Consider the following 20,894-nt stretch of genomic DNA (forward strand, 5'->3'; position numbering starts at 1 on the left):
ATTGGTAATAGTAATTTAGCTACTAAGAGAGCAGAGGTGAGTGACACGGAGAAACTAAAGGTATATTCAGTAAATAACGAGCACTATATGAAAGAGACAGTGCAAATAAAGATCATAAGGAACAAGTAAATTTAAGTGAAGATTCAGGTCAGGAAATGGGGGTGAATCAGCACTGACAAACAGATGAGAGTCTACCAATTAATTGTGGAATTAATGCGGGAGTAAGGGTCGATGAAGTTTTGGGTGAATTAATTGAAGTAATTTCTGAAAGTGAGAATGGAGAATCGGAAGAAGGGGAAGAAGGAAGTGGTGTAGAAATTTCTGACAGTACCTTGGAAGGGGTTGCAGAATTAGAGGAAAATTATGGTGAGAAGTTGGAGGAGTACTTTAAGTTGTCAATAGTGGACAGACTTGTGGAAGCTGCCACTCCTAATAATAAGCAAAACTAGGACCCAGTAAATGTAAGTATGATTTCCTCAAGGGAGGTAGGATTCGACAGACGAGAAGTGGTGCAGGATTTGTTAGAGGAGCCTCAGACTGTAATCAGGAGAGAGTATGTAGGACAACCGATTATTGAAGTAAGGATGTTTGAATAAAAATTTCCTTGTCTATTTGATACTGGTTCGGAAGTGTGTGCTGTGTCACAGAATTCTGTAAATGCTCTTCCAATGAATAAACAAACAGTTGTAATGCCATTGAGTGGTCTAAACGTTATTGTAGCTACTGGAAAAACTAAGAAAGTGGTTAAACAGAATTTTGTAGTTATAAATGTACTCAGTGTGGAAATATTGGTAGGTGCCAACTTCTTGCATAAATATGAAGGATGGGTAAATTTTGGGTCCAGTGATGTAATTATAAGAATGAAGCGAAAACCTGTAGTCATTCCATTCACTGGTAAAATGGTTCAAATGGTTCAAATGGCTCTGAGCACTATGCGACTTAACTTCTGAGATCATCAGTCGCCTAGAACTTAGAACTAATTAAACGTAACCAACCTAAGGACATCACACACATCCATGCCCGAGGCAGGATTCGAACCTGCCAACGTAGCGGTTGCCCGGTTCCAGACTGTAGCGCCTAGAACCGCACGGCCATTCTGGCCGGCTAACTGGTAAAAGACAGAGTGTAAACGAAGACCATAGTGTCATTCCAATACGATACTGCAGGGTGGCTGCATTGATCGAAGGCTATAATGAATATCGTGAAAGAAAAGAAGTGGATCCATTTGAGCTAGAGAGTGTCAGAATTAGGATCAAGGAGAAATTAGAGGAACATACAGAATGAACTGAAATGCAAAAGGACGATTTAAGACAAATTTTGAATAAACATTGTGAGGTATTTTCAGATCAGCCTGGATCAGTTCGAAATTACGAAAGCTATTTAACCGCGAAATAAAGTGCACATTTTTTCAAAATACCATTTGCTGTTCCAAAAGTGCATAAGAAAGCCGTTCGAGACTTAATATAGAAAATGCTCGATTGGGGGATAACCGAAAAGGCTGTTAGTGTATACGATAACCCATTGGTTGTAGTACCTAAGGAGGACGCCTCAATTAGGCTGGTTTTAGACGCTAGGGCGTTGAATAAGATTGTTTTACCAGAGAGTTACCGGCCAGAACACATTGAAGAATTATTAAAGAAGTTTAAAGGGGCAAAATTTTTTACTTCTATGGATGTTACGTGTGGATACTGGAATCTACCTCTGGCTAAGGAATCCAGAAAGCATACAGCGTTCCTGTTCGAAAGGCGATGTTACCAGTATAAGGTTGTGTCTTTTGGGTTGGATATCAGTGTTTGTGCATTTGTCAGGGCAATGTCTCAGGTTTTGGGTGATCAGTCATTGAGACGAATTACTGTTTACGTGGACGATGTTTTGATTTCGACTCCCACTTGGGAAGATCACTGTTTGTTGTTAGATAATGTGTTAAATGCTATTATAACGGGAGGGATGAAATTGAAGTTAGATAAGACAGAATTTGTCATAAAAGAGATAACATTTCTGGGACATATAGTAAGCGGGGAAGGAATTATGCCCGATCCAAGTAAAATAAATGCTATTAGGGACTATGCAGCACCGACTACACGTAAGGAATTAAAAGGAATGTTCGGTTTGTTTGGATTTTATCGCAAATGTGTGGCAGGGCAATTATTTAATGACCCTTGTTTAAGGGAATTGTTGAAGAAAAATGTTCCCTATAAGTGGTCCCCGGAATGTCAAACCCCTTTTGAAAAACTTTAGGAAGCACTAGTGAACAGCCAGATTTTGAATCATCCTGACTTTTCAAAACCGTTTTGTTTAGGATCAGATGCCTGTGGTTACGGTCTGGGGGTAGAAGTGTTCCAGATTAAGATGGTTGGAAAAGAACAAGTCGACAAAACGATAGCATTTGCAAGTCGATCGTAAAAACAAGCGGAGAAAAATTACAGAATCTCTGAACTGGAAGCTTTAGCGGTTATTTTCGGTTTGCAGAAGTTCGAGCAATACCTGTTAGAACATAAAGTGTTGATTTTTACGGACCATAGTGCTCTAACTTATTTAAATACTTGTCAGCTCAAACATGATAGACTCAGGAGGTGGTCTATGTATTTGCAACAATTTAACTATGAGCTGCAGTATATATAGGAGCTGAAAACGTAGTGGCAGATGCGCTATCCACAAGTGTAAAGAATGAAGAACGGGGGTGGATCCTGTAACGAACAGGGATTGTGATGAGATATTGATCGTAGTCTTTCAACTACAGGAAGAGTAATAACCTTAGACGGGAACAAAATCAGGATGATAATTTTAAATTGTTGAAAAGTAGAATAGCACACCCCGATTTTCCAAAGGTGGCAGAATATTTCCAAGGTGACAAAGATATTCTTTTTTCGAGGAGAAAGAACACTAACGAAGATTGGCGTATTTGTTTCCCTAAACAAAATGTGGATCTGTTAATTGATTTGGTACACAATACATATTGGCATTATGGAGCACGTAAATCCATTGCCAAGGAAAGTGTAGTTGTGATATTTGACAACATGTGGCGCAGAGTGCAGAAGAGGCTGGAATACTTTCACAGGTGTCAAAAGTTACTAGCTAGCAACAGAATTATACAGGGACAGATGTACTCAGTGGAACCCCAAAACAAACTAGATTTAGTAGCAATAGATCTTTTCGGTCCGCTACCAGTTTCAAGAGGAGGTTGTGAATTGTGTTCGTAATGGCAAATGCATTTACTAAATATGTGAAATTTTATCCGCTTAAGAAGGCTAACTCTAAGATAATTATAAGTAAACTAGAGAAAGACTGTTTTGTCAACATTGGTGTGTCAAAATCTATTTTGTCAGATAATGCTCAACAATTTATATCTAAGCGCTTTGAAGAATGTGTAAGTAAGAGAAAACATTGAGCACAGGGAAACATGTGTGAAAGAATCGTGAAAGAACTTAACCGTCTCTGTAGGACATACTGTGATAAGAAGCACTCAGCATGGGCTAATTAGCTGGGGTACTTTGAGGAAGTAATTAATAATTTAAGACACGAAGCAACAGGATTTGCTCCAGTAGAATTAATGGGAGGGATTAGACCTAACAACATCCTATATGATTTAGTAGAATTCCCTAAAATCACAGAATCGGCTATGGCAGAAAAGAAGAAGGTGCCCAGCTTATCGGTTTATTCCTTCAATTTTCGTTTTCGTAAACCGGTCGCCTATCCGTCTCTTTAATCTACGCGTCCATGCTTGGCCCCCCCTCCCCCCCTCCCGGTTTGGGAGAGGGGAAGGAGCACTTTTATATCTATCCATTTCAATTCGTTGTATTGCCACTCAGCACTACCAACGGGTTACGGACCTGTCGATTGATGCGAATGATACGGTAACAATGGTCTCTTTTACTTAACACCTTCTTCACAAAACTTTGTTAATATGATAACTGTCTCTGATGAAGCAAAATGGATGCTAATTTATTCAGTTCAACACTTACATATCGACAGCATTCCATTCTCGTCACTGGCGTACACAATCCAGCTCTCAGCCATACATTGGGTTTCTCTCTCAGCCTTGTATCAGGTTCTGTACAGTTTTTCATACTTGCAAAATACAGTACGTGTAAGTGTCCATGCTTAATGTCAGCAGCCTAACCTAACACACATACACTCCTGGAAATTGAAATAAGAACACCGTGAATTCATTGTCCCAGGAAGGGGAAACTTTATTGACACATTCCTGGGGTCAGATACATCACATGATCACACTGACAGAACCACAGGCACATAGACACAGGCAACAGAGCATGCACAATGTCGGCACTAGTACAGTGTATATCCACCTTTCGCAGCAATGCAGGCTGCTATTCTCCCATGGAGACGATCGTAGAGATGCTGGATGTAGTCCTGTGGAACGGCTTGCCATGCCATTTCCACCTGGCGCCTCAGTTGGACCAGCGTTCGTGCTGGACGTGCAGACCGCGTGAGACGACGCTTCATCCAGTCCCAAACATGCTCAATGGGAGACAGATCCGGAGATCTTGCTGGCCAGGGTAGTTGACTTACACCTTCTAGAGCACGTTGGGTGGCACGGGATACATGCGGACGTGCATTGTCCTGTTGGAACAGCAAGTTCCCTTGCCGGTCTAGGAATGGTAGAACGATGGCTTCGATGACGGTTTGGATGTACTGTGCACTATTCAGTGTCCCCTCGACGATCACCAGTGGTGTACGGCCAGTGTAGGAGATCGCACCCCACACCATGATGCCGGGTGTTGGCCCTGTGTGCCTCGGTCGTATGCAGTCCTGATTGTGGCGCTCACCTGCACGGTGCCAGACACGCATACGACCATCATTGGCACCAAGGCAGAAGCGACTCTCATCGCCGAAGACGACACGTCTCCATTCGTCCCTCCATTCACGCCTGTCGCGACACCACTGGAGGCGGGCTGCACGATGTTGGGGCGTGAGCGGAAGACGGCCTAACGGTGTGCGGGACCGTAGCCCAGCTTCATGGAGACGGTTGCGAATGGTCCTCGCCGATACCCCAGGAGCAACAGTGTCCCTAATTTGCTGGGAAGTGGCGGTGCGGTCCCCTACGGCACTGCGTAGGATCCTACGGTCTTGGCGTGCATCCGTGCGTCGCTGCGGTCCGGTCCCAGGTCGACGGGCACGTGCACCTTCCACCGACCACTGGCGACAACATCGATGTACTGTGGAGACCTCACGCCCCACGTGTTGAGCAATTCGGCGGTACGTCCACTCGGCCTCCCGCATGCCCACTATACGCCCTCGCTCAAAGTCCGTCAACTGCACATACGGTTCACGTCCACGCTGTCGCGGCATGCTACCAGTGTTAAAGGCTGCGATGGAGCTCCGTATGCCACGGCAAACTGGCTGACACTGACGGCGGCGGTGCACAAATGCTGCGCAGCTAGCGCCATTCGACGGCCAACACCGCGGTTCCTGGTGTGTCCGCTGTGCCGTGCGTGTGATCATTGCTTGTACAGCCCTCTCGCAGTGTCCGGAGCAAGTATGGTGGGTCTGACACACCGGTGTCAATGTGTTCTTTTTTCCATTTCCAGGAGTGTATATACTTAAGTCTGCAAATGCTGCTCTCAGTTCAAAAGCAAAAATCTCCATGAAAAATCTTGCTAAAACTTCACAGTTTTTTTAAATTTCCCTCTCTCCGTTACTAAAAGCACAGTAGCCAGCTAAACAAAATTTGATTAACAGTGTCATGGTAATTAAATATTTAACTTTTGGACGCAGTAAGAACCATAAAATGTAATTAAAAGAAATTTTAGGTTCTTAGGGGGTGTGTAGCATCGCAAGTTGTTCCGAGCGAACGTTTGTTTAAGGATAGCTTGCTGTATTTAACTTCGGGGGCATACATTTAGCGGGCAACCCAGAAGACACACGTGCATCTGTCATTGCCTGCCGCGGGAAAGCTAATCAATGTCGCTTACTGAACGCGTACATTCACCACCTATAAGAATCTAAATACAGGATAGTAGTTTTTGTGCAATAGATTCAAAATTTGTATCCTGCACTTCGTTATTAATTGGAAGGTGGTGTGGAAATCTCAGCGTTCTAGCGGGAATATTTTCCTACTTTAAAGTTAAGAAAACTAAACTTAAGAAAGGAAATTCACCTGGGAACATTTATGAGGTGATTTTGGTTGTCAATTGAAATACTCACCTATAGTAATAGGGTATAGAATTAGTAACTGAAATTTAATTTAAAAATTTCAAATACCTTACAATTTTCATAGTATAATATCTAGAACAGCTTCAGAAAGAACTATTAAAATCAATATTTATTTTATTATGTGTTATTTGAGCCTGTGAGTAAATGAGAGTGTGTATGTGGAACATTCGTGAAATTTAAATATTGCATTATATACTGTCTCAAGTAACATCCAAGAATTGCACTAGCCTGTCGTGGGAAAATTATCCTATGCGATGTACCTACTATGCTGATGACGTATGTCTAGGTGTCATTACTATTGTAAAAGAGCAGCGAGAAAGTCAGCTGGAGTAAAATCTCTATCTAAAGAAATTTCCAGAACTATTGCCTTTTCGTTTTCGTTTATTAAACATTACTACAATGTTTGTATGTCACATTCACGCAAGTGAGTCTGTGTATAAGGATTGATGCAGGCCAGTGTTGCCACGAGTGTGATCTTGAGCGAGTATTGTGATTGGCAGTCAGTATGGTCAGCCAATCACAGTTGAAACGGTTCCCACTCGTTACCTGATAGTTATACTGGGAGTGAGGCTGAAAGAAGGAAGTCGTTCTGTAGCTTTGAAAGCAGACGGTCATGTTACTAGTGCCAGGAAAAATAATGTGTAAGATGAAGAATTACTTAGTGTTCGAGTTATTGGTGATCTAAGTCGATATCAGTTGTTGTTGAGGACTCCTTGGCGAAATTTCAGCGCTTTTGACTAAATCTGTTGGACAGATATTCGTTTGTGAAAATTTAGCCTTCATAGTATCCATGTGGCATGTTTCAGTATTCAACTACTGAGCATTTTTGGTGAGCTGGTTCTTTTTTAGAAATCCACGAGAAGGACCCAGTGTAATAACTTATATTAATGGTGAAATTAATGACTGTGAAAACGTTGTTTAATTTAGTTCGGGTCTGGACAGTTTGTGGCTGCTGTGCATGTGAAATGTGTATATAAATCGTAAACTGGAAGGAAATAGCCAATAGCTTAAATGTGGACAGGACCTTTTCTTTAGTTATCGAGGAGAAAATAAACATTATTGACTGGAAATTTCGGACATTAATTTTCAGAAGCCAATCCATTTTCTTACTGCCCGATAAAATTGGATGACAATATTTCTACAGAACTTTCTTTCATAACGAGAGTTGCGCGGCCTCAGTACTTGTAGATATTGGGTGGTGTTTTTCATCAACGCTGCTCTTACATCATCTTGTAAGTATCTATGTTATGAGTGAAGGGACATTGAGCAGATGCCATTCTGAGGTAGGTATATTTTAATTTGCGGGCTGCACAGAAACCACGACGGATAGGTACGAGAAAATACTGCCCGACCCGCGGCACGCTGGTGTGGATACATTCCTATATTATCACGATGTGCTAACTCTGAAATTTTCCGGACGTGTTGATACATGACATTTGGTGGACACGGATGAGGATACCTTCCTGTTTTGGCACGGTGTACAAACCTACTAAATTGTTGTCAAGGACATTTGATGCGTGCCTGTGAGGGCACATTTCTGTTTTGATGCGTTGTGTGAACTCATAAATGAATGAGAGGCAATATGAAATAAAGTGTTCGAGAGGATGAGAACATGTATTAATGTTTTACAGCGTAAAGCGTTGAGCAGATATTAGGAACAGTGAAAGGTCAGGACTGTGTAGGGCCCTAAAGTGTTATGTGCAACAAATTGCAGTTGGTGGACTGTGCAGTGAAGCGAACTGTATAAACAATATCAGCATCGCAACAGCATCGTGGGTAGCTAACCAACATGCAATAGAAGAGAAGAAGAACAGGACAGAAGATCAGCCCTGTGGAATATTGTACACCGGACTGGCGTGCAACGCGATAGGCCCAGACCAATGAAATGGCAGAAGGACGCAGCCTTCTTCTTCAGCCAATCTAGACGGAGTGTCCAGAGGTAAACAGTATGGCAGCTTGGGATGTCAGATTGGAGAAATTGCAGCAGATGAGAGCTGATTTCATCGGGAGTAGTGGACAGTAGCAGACTACGAAAAGACTCAACCAAGGTAAAAGTGATTATATTACAAGGTAATGTAATAATAACTGGCAAATGTGTAGAACAGAGAAGAGTGATGCACCAGTCAAGAATACTGAAACGTTAATGGATATGGTTCCTGATTTAGATTCGAATATGAAGGCTTGTAATGCTTAACTAATCCAGATTTGTAATGAAATCGTGAAAATGCGCAACCAGAGTAATGTAAGTGTGAAATATTGTAAAGAAAGATTGGAGAACGTAGCTGTGGAATGTCAGTAAGCACACACATTATTGAGTGGACATTGTACTGGAAGTAAAGATAATTTGGTCAGCCAAGTAGTGGTACTCAGAAAACCAATGACTAATTATGAGGGTGCATTATATGATGCTGAAGCAAATTATGTACAGTTAACTAGTGAGCTTCCTGATAAAATAGACAATAATGTTGATGAGGGCCATGTTCAGAAATATGGTAGTGAATTTTTGAGGGAAGAGTATACTAGTAAGTTGCCTTTAAGACTACCTGTTATCGGTAAGGTAGATAATGATTTAGTGAAATATCTGTTTATAAGAAAAACAAAAAAACGTATATTTAATTTACTGGCTGCAGCTATCTACGAATTATTAGAAACTGAGAATGAAATTACCTGTCTGTGGAAAAAGATACGTAATGCGCGTGTGGTGGTTAGAATTTCAACTAATTGTGCAAAAGGATATTTGCTGTCGGAGGGAAAATGTGTGTAACATACATGCTCAGGGTGTGAAATCGAACATAATTATAAAAAGGTATTTTTAGTGATAAGTTTATATTAGAAAAAAATGTGTTTGTGAGAAGAAGTATTTAAGGATTTTGTCATGTCTTGCAAAGGAACACCAAGTGTTTTGTAAAGTAATGGTATATATCCACCTAATATTCCAAAAAAGTTTTGTATGACGGGGCGAGAGCTGCCACTTTAATGAACACTAATTATTGGTGCCTCCACAGCTGGGTGATGCCATTTTTCTTTTCCTGGTACACTCCTGATCTTCTGCTACTCTGTCTAGATGATAAGTGCAATCAATTGTCTTCTACTGTCTTTATGGAAACATGTTGATGAATGTAATTTTGTAAGCGTATAAACAGTAATAAGGGATGTAGTATTTCATAGTCTGAATTAATATTTTGATAAATGATAGCATGGAAAATCACATTGTATTAAGAATGTTTATCCTGATTTTTCAAAATATGATAATGATTAAAACTGTACATTCATAAAATATTTATTACAATATATTGGAAGTTTAATTCAAAATGAAAAATATAATTAAAGAAGCAATCACTTATACGGTCTTGAAAACCAACACCTTTGTTAACAGCACTAGTCATAGTGCGTTATAAATCATACAAGGGATTTATTGCCAATTTTAAGCATATCGAAAGGTTGTTAAAGTCGTGAGTGCACTATCTAAAATGAAATGTAGTTCTTGTTAATATATGTGTTGTTTTGCAAAGTATACCATGGATAATCATTTGTCATTCAGGCCTGAATGTTACGGATTATTATACGAGATGTGGATTATCAAATGTGCAGTAAAGGTGTTTGTTTGTTAACTTTACTACAGTGTCTATTTAGCACATACATTTACCATGTTCAAGTCAAAGAAGTCTTAGTTTTTGTCTGTTTCCCGTTGATATACTCTCACACATCTGTGTATTGAAATCATAAATAAAGTTATAATTTAGAGAGTTTAATGTAACGATCAATCAAACTGCATAACAGAATATCCCAAAAATACAATACTGTAATATTATAATTATATGTGTGTTGATTTTACTACACTACGTCTTAATTTTACTAACAGTTTTACATGTGTTCATAAATACGAGTATTTTACTGAACTTTTGATGTCAGTTTATCCTCATAAATGATATCTGTCTCTCTTCTTACTCCTAGTAACATTTTCTTCTGAGGGGGGAGGGAGTTGGGTTGCCAGTAGCAGTCTCGCGGAACCTCACTTTAAACCGTCTTGTAGTTCGCCCAACATAAATGGTATCACATGCAGAACATGCCAGTCTGTATATATCGATTCCTCCAGGTGCTTATGTTTGTAAGTGTCATTAATTACTAAACAACCCAGCGTATTTACAGTGGAAATGTCACATTAATGTTATGTTTTCTAAAAATTACAGCTGTTCTTGTGTTGGCAACACCGTAATATGGAAAAATTAGAAATATTTTAGCTCCTTTACCGTTTTACGCATTTGGTTATTATTGCATTGCCCATTTTTTTGTAACCTTACTATAAATATCCATCACATACTGTTTTGGGTAAATAATATTTCAGGCTATACATTGCATCGCTTTTAGTTCTTTATCATGATTTTGTTTGAGGAAATGGTAACTTAAATAATCCATTAAAAGCAAAGTCGATGAAAGCTTTGTTGCTTTGGTTCGTATGCTGGGAATCATAATCAAGGATGACATCTGTGGAAGTGGATTTTCTGTACTCATCAAACACATGTTTATCATTCTCATTAGTAATTGTTAAATCCTAGAAATTAAAGGAATCCCCGTCCCCCCTCCCTACTGTAAACATAACATACATGTGGCAATAGACAGGACGGATAAAGTAGAAAAATCTAATTTTGCGGTACATTTGATCGCAACTGACCTTCCCGCTCCTGATCTGACGTCACAATTAAAATTGTTGCACAAGGGTGAAAAATAAATGTCTCTCAATCGTTCTGAGGAGACGGAGATATTCTGTAGTAAAATGTTGGCCAGTTGTACACTGCTCAGTGAGCAGATGTCAATGAAATGCATTCACTTTTGGGGCTGCTAAGCATAGCTTCTGGTGATGCCTCGTCAGTCCATGAGATGGGAAATAAGGTTTTCTTTTCCTTTCTTTGTTGTCATTTCATTGCCTTCGCCCCATATCGGCGAGATGTTGGCTGTAAGAAAATACCTTCACCGCTGTTCAGCCATATGAGAGGAAAAGTTTAAACATGATATAAAACTGGTCATGACATTTGACAAAATCAACGTTTGACATAATAAAAAGACACAGAATGAGCTGCATAATGTAAATTATAAAAGGCGGTTTTGTTGATTAGTTAAAAGAGTGACACAGAAGAAATGGCAAATGAATTGTTTGGAAAAATTTAAAAAATAGCAGGATAGTTGCATAAGTTAAAAAAGTAAAAGCCAGATTGCCAGAAGGGGGAGGGGGAGGGGTATTATGAGAATGTATCGATTGGGGTAATGCATAAGAGGGTGTTTGTGTGGGTGGATGTTTAAAGGAGGATTTTGGAAGAGTGAAGAGGAATGCCATTCCAGACCAAGGCGTAGGATATGTGTGAAGAGGAGTGGAGCGGAATGGAGCCCATACTGGGGGATTTGGGGTGGGTTCCTTCAGATCTTGTAGGATGGGTATATATCAGAGCCGATTTCATGGTTAGATAATGGAAGGTTATTAAAATTTCGTTGGGAGAATATATGGAGAACGTGGATGTGTAGTGTTTGGGAACGTGGTGGTAAAGGCGTGACAGAATCCAGGATTAGTGAACTGCTGGGAACTAGGGGTGGGTAGTGTTGAGTTTATGGATAATGCAGGATATTCGGACGTGTTCAAGACTGAAGAGCAGGTTGGGGAATTTTACAACTTGGTAGAGTATGTGGGTGGTGGAAGGGAAGCGAATCCAGAAGGCTAGGCAAAGTGCATGCCTCTCGAGGATCTGTAGGGCATGACAAAATGAAGGAAAAGTGGAAGTCTATGGCACACTGTCGTAGCAGAGAATGGTTCAGATAGGGATTATTAAGTGTGGAGGATTGTGGAAGGGTGCAATCCCGTGTTTGACTGATCAGTAGTTTTAGTAATTTTAGACTACTGGGGGCTTTGTGTTAAATGGTTGGTAGATGGCGCTTCCATGTTAGTCGGTAATCAAGTGTTACTCCAAGGTATTTTAGTGTGTTAGATAACTGGATAGGATGCTCGTGAATGGTAAGGTAAAAGTAGTGGTGGTGGAAGCTGCAAGTGGTTCAGCCTGTGATTATTTTCTGTGTTTTGGCAGCTTTGATTTTGAGGAGCCACTGGTTGCACCACAAGGTGAAGTGATTGAGATAGAGCTGGAAAGATCACTGCGATTTCAGGAGGGTAGGGTAGAGGGCAAGGAAGGCAGTGTGGCGTTGATGTTCGTGTATGTTTGGAACCAAACGCAGCGTTTCTTTGCAGTCAGCAGATTTCGAATGTGTCGTTGCAGTTGTCGGTAGTCTGTAAGTATGTCTCGGATATGCGTTTGCAGGAAAGATCTGTAAAGGCGACGGAATCCACAGAGGAGTAGGAGAGCACATGGAGGGAGTGTGGGATAGTGTGGGTGGATGGATTTCGTCAGAATGTAGTGAGTTATGGCTTTGGATAAGGTCTGTCGTAGGAGGGTCGCACAATGGTGGCTGACGTTGGGATGATGGAAGGATAAAGGATGGATTCCGAGTTCGGTGCCAATGAATTCCCTATAGGTAGCCCAGTTGGTACAGGAGTAGCCCTAGGTGTGTCTGTGAAAGGAAGAAGATATGGGTGCACGCAAGTAGTCCTTTAAGAGGCAGGAGGAGTGGGTGGAGGAGGGTGTGGTGTAGGGGATCGCGAGTAGGACAGGACGATGGCTTCTTCCAGTGATGGTGAGGACTTCTGTAGTAATGCACCTTTGGAAGTTAGGAGAGTTGAGGATACCATTACGAGTGGAATTACGTTCAAGTTGGCTACGCATTGAGAGAGAGGCTGTATCACAAAGGAAGGTGTCAGTAAACCGATGCCATGGTTGGAGTTCTGCATGACACTTGCTGTGAATGTTAGGGTCGGTAGCAATAACATAGGTAGAAAAGGTATGGTCTACTTGGGTGAGGAAGTCATGTGGACTGACTTAGTGTGGTCAGATATACGAGAGTTGGAACTTTAACAGTGGCAAATATTTATTTACAGCTCGTACAAAATAGATGGATGTGGCCATAAAGTTTACACAACAGAATTAATGCCAGAACGTGAGAGTAACAGTCACTCTAACTAAATACAACTAATGACGAATTTGTAATTTGGTTTTTTAAAAGTTTTTTACACAGATTTGTTGGAATTAATTCAGTGTTTCGTTAATATAATGGTTACAATACTATATTCCATTATGGTTCATGCTATACCACGTAAACTATGTGATCAAAAGTATCCGGACAGCCCCTAAAACATACGTTTTTCATATTAGATGCATTGTGCTGCCAATTACTGCCAGGTGCTCCGTATCAGCGCCCTCAGTAGTCATTGGACATCGTGAGAGAGCAGAATGGGGCGCTCCGCGGAACTCACGGACTTCGAACGAGGTCAGATGCAAGTGTTGAAAATGGTTTCCATGTGTCTCAACACTTGCACTCTAACGATCTTCAGATAGCCCAAGTCGCCGGCCGCTGTGGCCGAGCTGTTCTAGGCCCTTAAGTCCGGAACCGCACTGCTGCTGCGGTCGCAGGTTCGAATCCTGCCTCGGGCATGGATGTGTTTGATGTCGTTAGGTTTAAATAGTTCTAAGTCTATGGGACTGATGACCTCACATGTAAAGTCCCACAGTGCTTAGAGCTATTTGAAAGCTCAAGTCCTTAACCCAGAAGGTTTTCCGCGTCGCATTGACTTCAGAGAAAGGTTTTTGGTTCGGTATGCCATTCAACCTGATTTCCTGGACGGTGTAACAACTCGGACTTTGTACGGGCGCTGATGACCGCGCAGTTGAGCGCCCCATAACCAGAAATCATCAATCTGAATTCCCACACTGTACTTTTTATGGATGAGAAATTCCATAGAAAGGAGAATGTATTCAACAATCGAAACGTGTTGATATGGAAAAAGCTGCATGCCGCATTTTTTGGGGTCACCAAGAGTGCTGGGCCGTCAACGTTTGGACTGGTCTGGTAAGCGATAATCTGATAGAACCATTCATGTTCCCTCGACGACAGGAACAAAGAGATACTTATTACCAGGGTTACTGGAGCATATTCTTTAGCGCACTTCGCTCACACCGTGCGAAATCATTCTGATGAGATATTTGGTGAGAAGTGGGGAGGGCGCACTGAGCCGATGGCGTAGTCTGGACGTTCTTTCGACTTGACGCCTCTTGATTTTTGCGTCTGAGGACACCTGATCTGTTTTTTTATGAAACGGCTATCGTGATGGATAGAGACCTGACACCGTGAATTATGGCAGCCTCTGATGCAATTCCTGCTCAGTGAGGGGTGTTCGAAAGGGTGCGACAATCACTCGGGAGTTGTTGCAAGCGTGAATTCATGCAGGAGGGAGTAATTCCGAGCATTTTTTAACTGTTTGCAAAAAGAGTCATGAATCGTCAACCCCAAGTATCTTTTACCGTGAAACAAATTGAAAACGCTGATCATTAGACCTGCTACCACATCTACTCGATGACGGGTTGTGTGCCTATCTTCCTGGTGGCAAGCAGTGCTGATAAATGACGCCTAGCGCTGAAAGCTGTAGGATGTGAACATGGGTTGCTAGGTGAAACTTCTTTGTTATGACCCACTGTACCAGCCTTCCCGTTTTTTATCTTCATTTTAGAAAGACCCCATAAGATGGCTCAATGGAACAATGCACAGCCCTATCTCTAATTTTCAGACGAACCGTATACAAAATTTACATTTTGAACGAATTCATCCCAACTGACGACTGATTTCACAGTACTCATGAGTTATTTCGGACCCCGGTGAAGTTGCAATTACTTAGCTGTCGCTCCGGATTAAAACAGTTTTAGCTAGTCTAATTGCAACTGAAATTGCTCTAGTTAGAGAAGAAGGTGGAAACAATCATCCTGTGTACAATAACCAGTTCACTAAATACGAACTGCAGGCACTGCTTACTATAATATAATTCATTGTCTAAATATATTCTAACTCCCAATCTGTTACGCTAAAACTTCGCAAGTCCCAAACAGGAGCACATCGAAATAATCACCGCACTACCACTTAAATACATGCGGCTCACTGGCTGCTAGAACGATACCAACGACCTTACCCAACTAGGCACTAATATCAAAAGACCACGAAACCATTGTCTGCTCGGCTATATAAAACTTCTGTCACGTGACCACTAAAGTCAAGTAACATCTCTTAAATAGGTCACCATTTTAATGAGTAAATATTGTACAGTATTTACATATCTTAATGAAATGTAATATATATTTCAATGAATTACAAACATCAGCTATGTACGGAACGTTAATAGAATCAACGGGGAGAGTTGAAATTGTGCGCCCAACCGGGATTCGAACCCGAGATCTCCTGATTACTAAGCAGGTGCTCTAACCCCCCCCCTTTCTCTTTGCATTTTGTTCGTTATTGTTCGTTGTAATTGGTCGTAGCGGACGCCACATGACATCCGCTGAAGATCGTTATTGATCCCTTCACTCAGTTTTTTTTATTACGGAGACCAACCCCTAAGCCACCACGGACAGAGGAATTAGCGGTCCTGCGCGGACGTGTCCCAAGCACGCTCCTCCAGCAGACTCAAATTCTCAACTTACTCCACGCACTACGAAAGTAGTGCTCCCTGCCCGTTAATCTCAACGCTCGTGACAAGGTCTATTCCCGCATGAGTTCAAGCGTATGTGTGCACCCGTACAGAAATGATCCTTGCCTTGTGATCGCCGTAATTACGGTGTCTGTTTTTTCGGACATGTCCGAAAGAACAGGCACCGTACATATATAAATGTAATACAGCCCAGATTCTTAGACAATTTCCAGACAGATGCTGCTTAATAACACGTTCGACATCGCAGAATAATTAATTTTGATTTATATTTCCTACATGCTAAAACGGAACAACGAGAGCTAATCAAACTCATACCCTTAATGGATTTACTAGTGCCGTACTATCATACTCAAATAGTCATCATTCTACAGCTGACTCCAAGACCTATGTGTTCTACATCTACATCTACATCTATACTCCGCGAGCCACCTTACGGTGTGTGGCGGAGGGTACTTATTGTACCACTATCTGATCCCCCCTTCCCTGTTCCATTCACGAATTGTGCGTGGGAAGAACGACTGCTTGTAAGTCTCCGTATTTGCTCTAATTTCTCGGATCTTTTCGTTGTGATCATTACGCGAGATATATGTGGGCGGTAGTAATATGTTGCCCATCTCTTCCCGGAATGTGCTCTCTCGTAATTTCGATAATAAACCTCTCCGTATTGCGTAACGCCTTTCCTGAAGTGTCCGCCACTGGAGCTTGTTCAGCATCTCCGTAACGCTCTCGCGCTGACTAAATGTCCCCATGACGAATCGCGCTGCTTTTCGCTGGATCATGTCTATCTCTTCTATTAATCCAACCTGGTAAGGGTCCCATACTGATGAGCAGTACTCAAGAATCGGACGAACAAGCGTTTTGTAAGCTACTTCTTTCGTCGATGAGTCACATTTTCTTAGAATTCTTCCTATGAATCTCAAACTGGCGCCTGCTTTTCCCACTATTTGTTTTATGTGATCATTCCACTTCAGATCGCTCCGGATAGTAACTCCTAAGTATTTTACGGTCGTTACCGCTTCCAATGATTTACCACCTATGGCATAATCGTACTGGAATGGATTTCTGCCCCTATGTATGCGCATTATATTACATTTATCTACGTTTAGGGAAAGCTGCCAGCTGTCGCACCATTCATTAATCCTCTGCAGGTCTTCCTGGAGTACGTACGAGTCTTCTGATGTTGCTACTTTCTTGTAGACAACCGTGTCATCTGCAAATAGCCTCACGGAGCTACCGATGTTGTCAACTAAGTCATTTATGTATATTGTAAACAATAAAGGTCCTATCACGCTTCCTTGCGGTACTCCCGAAATTACCTCTACATCTGCAGATTTTGAACCGTTAAGAATGACATGTTGTGTTCTTTCTTCTAGGAAATCCTGAATCCAATCACAAACCTGGTCCGATATTCCGTAAGCTCGTATTTTTTTCACTAAACGTAAGTGCGGAACCGTATCAAATGCCTTCCTGAAGTCCAGGAATACGGCATCAATCTGCTCGCCAGTGTCTACGGCACTGTGAATTTCTTGGACAAATAGGGCGAGCTGAGTTTCACATGATCTCTGTTTGCGGAATCCATGTTGGTTATGATGAAGGAGATTTGTATTATCTAAGAACGTCATAATACGAGAACATAAAACATGTTCCATTATTCTACAACAGATTGACGTAAGCGAAATAGGCCTATAATTATTCGCATCTGATTTATGACCCTTCTTGAAAATGGGAACGACCTGCGCTTTCTTCCAGTCGCTAGGTACTTTACGTTCTTCCAGAGATCTACGATAAATTGCTGATAGAAAGGGGGCAAGTTCTTTAGCATAATCACTGTAGAATCTTACGGGTATCTCGTCTGGTCCGGATGCTTTTCCGCTACTAAGTGATAGCAGTTGTTTTTCAATTCCGATATCGTTTATTTCAATATTTTCCATTTTGGCGTCCGTGCGACGGCTGAAGTCAGGGACCGTGTTACGATTTTCCGCAGTGAAACAGTTTCGGAACACTGAATTCAGTATTTCTGCCTTTCTTCGGTCGTCCTCTGTTTCGGTGCCATCGTGGTCAACGAGTGACTGAATAGGGGATTTAGATCCGCTTACCGATTTTACATATGACCAAAACTTTTTAGGGTTCTTGTTTAGATTGTTTGCCAATGTTTTATGTTCGAATTTGTTGAATGCTTCTCTCATTGCTCTCTTTACGCTCTTTTTCGCTTCGTTCAACTTTTCCTTATCAGCTATGATTCGACTACTCTTAAACCTATGATGAAGCTTTCTTTGTTTCCGTAGTACCTTTCGTACATGATTGTTATACCACGGTGGATCTTTCCCCTCGCTTTGGACCTTAGTCGGTACGAACTTATCTAAGGCGTACTGGACGATGTTTCTGAATTTTTTCCATTTTTGTTCCACATCCTCTTCCTCAGAAATGAACGTTTGATGGTGGTCACTCAGATATTCTGCGATTTGTGCCCTATCACTCTTGTTAAGCAAATATATTTTCCTTTCTTTCTTGGCATTTCTTATTACACTTGTAGTCATTGATGCAACCACTGACTTATGATCACTGACACCCTTTTCTACATTCACGGAGTCGAAAAGTTCCGGTCTATTTGTTGCTATGAGGTCTAAAACGTTAGCTTCACGAGTTGGTTCTCTAACTATCTGCTCGAAGTAATTCTCGGACAAGGCAGTCAGGATAATGTCACAAGAGTCTCTGTCCCTGGCTCCAGTTCTGATTGTGTGACTATCCCATTCTATACCTGGTAGATTGAAGTCTCCCCCTATTACAATAGTATGATCACGAAACTTCTTCACGACGTTCTGCAGGTTCTCTCTGAGGCGCTCAACTACTACGGTTGCTGATTCAGGTGGTCTATAGAAGCATCCGACTATCATATCTGACCCACCTTTGATACTTAACTTAACCCAGATTATTCCACATTCGCATTCGCTAATAACTTCACTGGATATTATTGAATTCTTTACTGCTATAAATACTCCTCCACCATTGGCGTTTATCCTATCCTTGCGGTATATATTCCGTCCTGTGTCTAGGATTTCGTTACTGTTCACTTCCGGTTTTAACCAACTTTCCGTTCCTAATACTATATGCGCACTATTTCCTTCAATAAGCGATACTAATTCAGGAACCTTGCCCTGGATACTCCTGCAGTTTACCAATATTACGTTAACTTTTCCTGTTTTCGGTCTCTGAGGACGGACGTTCTTTATCAACGATGCTGATGTTCTCTCTGGTAAGCCGTCAGGTATTTTATCGTTTCGCCCAAGGGGGGGGTCCCTCTAACCTAAAAAACCCCCGTGTGCACGCCACACGTACTCTGCTACCCTAGTAGCTGCTTACGGTGTGTAGTGCACGCCTGACCTGTCTAGGGGGGCCCTACAGTTGTCCACCCAATAACGGAGGTCGATGAATTTGCAACCATTATAGTCGCAGAGTCGTCTGAGCCTCTGGTTTAGACCCTCCACACGGCTCCAAACCAGAGGACCGCGATCGACTCTGGGCACTATGCTGCAGATATTAAGCTCAGCTTGCACTCCGCGTGCGATGCTGGTTGTCTTCACCAAATCAGCCAGCCGCCGGAAGGTACCAAGGATGGCCTCAGAACCCAAGCGGCAGGCGTCATTCGTTCCGACATGTGCTACTATCTGTAGCCGGTCACACCCAGTGCGTTCAATAGCTGCCGGAAGGGCCTCCTCCACATTACGGACGAGACCCCCCGGCAAGCACACCGAGTGCACACTGGCATCCTTCCCCGACCTACCCGCTATTTTCCTGAGGGGCTCCATAACCCGCCTAACGTTGGAGCTCCCTATAACTAATAGGCCCGCCCTCTGTGACTGTCGGGACCTTGCCGGAGAATCGGCCACTGGCCCAACAGGCGAGACATCTTGTGGTGGCTCGGAAACGATGTCATCACCACTAGGAAGCACCCCGTACCTGTTGGAAAGGGGTAAGGCAGCTGCCACGCGGCCAGATCCCACCTTCGCCTTTCGGCCAGGCACGCGCGAGCCCACCACTGTCCGCCATTCACCCTGGAGTGATGGCTGACCGGTAAGATGCTCACTGCCGGAAGACGCAGCGACATCAGGGGTTCCATGTGATTCCAAGGCCACCGAAGTAGGCATAGGTCTCACCACAGTTGCCCCAACGCCACTACGAGCCGACGCCTGCGCCTCGAGCTCGATGAGCCTAACAGACAAAGCCTCCACCTGCCCCCGAAGAGTGGCCAATTCTCCTTGCGTCCGCTCACAACAACCACAGTCCCTACACATGACTATGTTTACCCTACTCTATACGGTGACAAATTCCCAAGATAATCTTCTGATGAGCTACTCTGATAATCAAGAAACACTCACTGAAATACGAGACGCGAAAACTACGCTAGGTTTTCCCAGAAAAACTATTTAAAAGCTAAGCGCAGCAAATAAGTACAAAATAAATTTCTCTCCTAACGATCAAGAACTGTTAGTTTCTACGCAGAGCAGATAAACACAAATAGAATCCCTTCCTTAGTGGAAGGTCGTAAACAAAATGCAAAATAAACGCTTTATACAAACAGTACTCGCTGCTGCTGGTGCTCTCGCTCTGGCTGTCACAAGACAACTGCTGATTCAAGTGACTAGTGGCTAACGGCCGCGAAACAAACAAAAGACGGTTTTAGGGCGCTTTCTGTTCTAAACGATCAAGAAAACACTAAGAAATCTAACACGAAAACTACGTAAAGTTTTATCAAGAACTGTTAGTTACTATGCAGAGCAGATAAACACTAATAGAATCCCTTCCTTAGTGGAAGGTCGTAAACAAAATGCAAAATAAACGCTTTATACAAACAGTACTCGCTGCTGCTGGTGCTCTCGCTCTGGCTGTCACAAGACAACTGCTGATTCAAGTGACTAGTGGCTAACGGCCGCGAAACAAACAAAAGACGGTTTTAGGGCGCTTTCTGTTCTAAACGATCAAGAAAACACTAAGAAATCTAACACGAAAACTACGTAAAGTTTTATCAAGAACTGTTAGTTACTATGCAGAGCAGATAAACACTAATAGAATCCCTTCCTTAGTGGAAGGTCGTAAACAAAATGCAAAATAAACGCTTTATACAAACAGTACTCGCTGCTGCTGGTTCTCT

Source organism: Schistocerca nitens, chromosome 3 (genome assembly GCF_023898315.1).
Source record: "Schistocerca nitens isolate TAMUIC-IGC-003100 chromosome 3, iqSchNite1.1, whole genome shotgun sequence".
Classification (NCBI taxonomy): domain Eukaryota; kingdom Metazoa; phylum Arthropoda; class Insecta; order Orthoptera; family Acrididae; genus Schistocerca; species Schistocerca nitens.